The following is a 4,755-nucleotide window of genomic DNA, read 5'->3' on the forward strand; positions in this document are numbered from 1 at the left end:
CAGATATGTAGTAGATCCCTGAAGACCCCGTCCATCTTCGTTCTACGTATAAAGGTGATGGATTATAAATCTGCTCCAGGATGTTCATCATCCCAATTCTTTGTCTATAAAGCGGAGAAGTCATTGCAGTCATAAACATGACCCGAAACACCAAAAACTTGTTCCACGCTTCATAGTTCTGCAAGACAGCATTGAAGATGAGGAAATGTTTGGACAGCAACAATTTTTTTATTTCCTTTTATTGAGATTTCATAAAAACAATTCCGTTGTTGCTCGGCTCTGATACCAACTGTAACATGTCCCCTAGTATCATCTAGGACACGTCTTAGCAGTCCATCAGAAAGGATGCCTAGAAAGCTCCGCCCGGCACTCCCATGGAATGTTACGGGTGTTGCGATCTAGTTCCTTCTGCGTCTGCCACGTAGCGGAAGTATCCTGGCCGTTCCCACTTAGGATCGACCGGAATTAGGGATTTCCTAATGGGTCATTAGCTAACAGCAACTAGCGTCAGACCCGAGCGGACTACTTTACGCAGAAACGCCAGGTCCGAAGCGGATTTACGCTGCACTTGGTTCAAGGAGAATGGGAAACGAGAGGGATGAAAAGCTCCACCTCTCTGCCATAAGGCATAGTCCCATTCCGTTCCCCTAAAACAACGTAAATCGGGTAAGACGTAATTCTAGGTCGTCGCTCTCGTTATTCTTTTTGATGATGATGATCATTCCCCTGTTCTTCGAGATTTTTGAGAAAAGTTTCCGGCTAACCGGGACCACCCAACCGTAGGACGGACCCATGGCCCATCTTCCGCACTTTCCTCGGTAGTTATGTAATTATCTAACACATTAATTTGACATATAACAATCAGCTTCTTTAATTAATCCTGTTAAGCACTAGTTCCTTCACGTAATCTTATCACGTGACATAGAAAAACAATATCAAGCAAGTTCTCTTTTTTTTAAAACATTTCATCATTTTATCTTTGAAATACAAGGAGTTCCGCCCGTAGGCCGCCCGAAGGCTATCCAGTGATCCTCAGGGATCACTATTACAAGCTACCACCCATAAACTAGTATGCGGGCCTCGAGATCCAATCCCGAGTCACGTTAGCCTCTTGTGCAGGACCCGGAAGGCGAGGGATTTACGGCCAGAGCCCCCCCTGGCACCCAAGCGTCCTCCTGCTCCAAGTAGAACTCAACGGAGAGACCTCTCGCGGCAGGTTCGGCCCACGTTTCCGGCGCGGTCAACAACCCCCTTGGTTAGGGTCAGGCAGGCAGTCGGGGCTAACTGAAGCTACCTCTCCCTTCAGGCCTTTAACATGAAGTATAGGTACTTGTTTAGTTTGTAATTCATAATTCAAACAGATCCCTACAATCTCTAGCAAGCACAAACATTTCCATTAATCAATCCAGTTGTATGGCAAACTGCTAAGGAAGTGTTCTTTCCTTTTGAGTGTATCAGCACTCATTCCCAAGGTTTCTTGTAAATTGGCAAGATCCTTTACATTCCGGTGTAGGGCGTACTTTATTAAGCCAACTTGGTCAACCCTAAAGTTCCTTAAATATGCTAGTTTTCGGTTTACAAATTTCCTTATTTAGGAGGATATGCAAAAATATGTCTTTTTTGCAAGATAACTTGTGTAGGGATCTGCCATCCTTGATGAGGGTTTTTACCCTTCCTCCTTGTGAATCAATCACAAGACTAAATGATTTCGTACTTGTTGCGCAAGTCCTGCGATGGAATAATCTGTTTTAGATCCCTTAAGTTGACATATGTTAGGCCTAGGGTTTCTTTTTTTTTAGAACCTTAGGGACAAACCCTAGTTCCTTATCTTTACGAATTTATTGTCCCTACAGTAAGGAAAGTAGTCAAGTGCTTAGGGTATGAATGTTTTTTTTAATGTTTAGATTGGTTTAGTTATCTTTTGGAAGGTAATATTAATCGTCTTGTCACAGTTTTGCTATCCTTGTGACAATTTACTTTCCAGTCAATACAGTTTAATTTAACTTCCGTTTTCCTAAAAGATGAACTCATGCCAAATAACAACATTTTGCCTTGCTAAGATGTGCAATTATCAAAGATAACTTCTTAGTAATTTGAGCATCGAAAGAAACCTTTCATGAATTTAACCATTTACAATGATTCGTTGCGAAAGGAATAAGACTAATGGTGCAAGATATAATTTCTACACCTTTAGGATTTAACTAAAATGTACTACTATAGCAAATGGATAATCTCGCTCGTAATTTATAATGCTTGACGCAACTCGAAGAAAACTAAGTTCTATTCATTATCATTCATTCAAATAAGCTAAACTTCTTTATTGCAAATAACTCGGATAAATATATCCTATCCCTAACAATTTCTCTTTGCATGATCGACTTAAACCCGAATTAAAGCCAAGAAGAAAAAACCTGGTTTTGGGGTGAGATATCCACATGGATACCGGGAGATGATCCTCCCGTGGCTACGCCTTGGACTTTCTTAGGAGGCATCGCAAGTGTGGTCCGTCGAACGTGGAAGCAGCCTTACAACTTCTCCTTAGAACTCCATCGTGGCTCCTTGCACCGTTCGTCAAAAGTAGTTCTTGGAAGGCTTCCTCCTTGAATTCGGGAATTGAAAAAGGGTATTTTAGAAACTTTTACAACTAAGACCCATTGAAGCCATGGGGAAGGCTTAATGGCCTTTGTAAGCTCGCACGAACGGAAATAACAAGGTGTGGAGAAGACACAAGGTGTAGGAGAGCTTTAAGGGAAAATAATAGCCGTAAAGGTTATAAGTAAGGGTCTAAGGACCCTTAGGTCAAACTTGGAGAAAAAAGGGCTTATGGGGGTTTACATATGGGGGAGGGTGAAAGGTTTTGATGCCAAGCTAAAGGCTTAAGGGGTAATCACGGGAGAAGTGGTTTTAAGAGGCCATAGGAAGGGGGTGATTCCAAAGCCAAGGGAATAGGTCTTTTAGGGGATTATACACAGGTAAAGAAGTAATAAGACCCTTAAGGCCTTTGTGCTCATGGGGGGGGGGAGTGACTCCAAGTGAAAGGAAAGGGGTTTTAGTACGAGGGTGAAAGGGGACTTAAGGGATTTTTAAAACCCGGCAGAGGGGGTTCTTATACCCATGGAAAGGGGTTTTAGATATGGGGTTTAAAAGGGCTTCATACAGCACAAGGAGGGGATGAAAGTTTTTGAAATCCAGGGAAAAGGGTTTCAGCACGGGGGAGGGGGGAATGAAAGGGGGCTTAAGGGATTTTAAACCCGGGGAAAAAAAACAAAGGGGGTAGTAGGGTATAGGAAGGGGGTTTAAAAAGGCCCCCCCTTTGGAAGCTTCCAAGCTTCCAGAAGCTTTGGGGGGGGTGGTGGTTATGGCCATCTGTCCTAACGGCGAATTGGAGGCGGCTCCTCCCTCCCTCGACGGCGACTCCTATCTATTGCCCTGGCGGCCAACAACAACGTCCCTTCCCAGTCTTCAAGCGGCCGCTCACGTATCTCCTTCCCCTCTCTCTCACAGCGTCATGATCTCCAGCAACGGCGTTTCGGTTCTTCTCACGGCCCCCCCAGCCTTCTCTGCCCTGTGGCCCCTCCCCTCCCCCATTTAAATAGTGCAGGGAGGGGGATCTTCTCCTCCTACGTGTCAACACGCATGCCCTCCCTCCCTCCACAAGCTCCACCAAGGAGCTTCATAACTCCTTCTATTCCCCTCCCCCTCCAGCTCGTCAGTCGGCTGGAGGGATAAGGGGGAAAATAAAAAAATTTTCAAAAGCCCGATCTATTATTTCCCACGCGGACTTTTACATTCTCTCCCCCTTGGAGGAATCGAGATGTCCTCATCTCGAGATAAACTCGAGATATTGATGGTTGAGAGTGCCTTCATCTACCCAAGTGGCATCCTCTTGGGGATAATCTTTCCACTGGACAAGGCATTCTTTCAAGGTTCTAGATCATAACTGTCTTTCCCTTACATCTAAGATCCTTTCTGGCCTTAGTTCAAGGACTCCTTGGCTAGGCATTACAATTTGTTGGTCATTAAGTACATGATTAGGATTGGGTACATATTTTTTTAATAGGCTCATATGGAATACATTATGAACCTTTAGGTTCTCAGGGAGTTGCAACTTATAAGCATTGGGTCCTAGGCATTTGAGGATTTTATACGGCCCACAATACCTTGGACTTAGCTTCTTGCATTCTCCTAGGGATAGAGAACTCTTTTTAGGACATACCCGAATGAAGACCATGTCTCCTTTTTCGAAGACTCTTTCTTGACGTTTCAAATCTGCATATGCCTTTTGTCTATCCTTGGCTGCTTGTATGTCTTGTCTTATTGACCTTATTTGATCATCCATGTCCTCCAACATTTGTCTTGTAGCTTCAACTCTTAGGGTTGGATCAGAAAAGTTTAGGGGACTTCGACAATCATGACCATACAATGCCTGGAAAGGGGTCATTTGAATGCTCTGCTGGTAAGAAGCATTGTAGGCAAATTCAACTAAGGGCAAGTATTGAATCCACCTCTTCGGCTCTCGACAGCAGTATGCCCTAAGCATATCCTCAATGATTTGATTCACTCGCTCTGTTTGTCCATCCAATTGGGGATGGTAGGCGGTGCTAAAACAAAGTTGAGTGCCAATAGCTTCAAAGATAGCTCTCCAGAAGTGTGAAGTGAAGAGAGAATCTCGATCACTAATGATTCTTTTAGGTAACCCATGTAGCTTGAATATTTCCTTGATAGACAACCTTGCAATGTCAGAGGCTTTATAGT

This window comes from Lygodium microphyllum, chromosome 16, assembly GCF_053477565.2.
Source record: "Lygodium microphyllum isolate KBCC chromosome 16, Lygodium_microphyllum_v1.1.10, whole genome shotgun sequence".
NCBI lineage: Eukaryota > Viridiplantae > Streptophyta > Polypodiopsida > Schizaeales > Lygodiaceae > Lygodium > Lygodium microphyllum.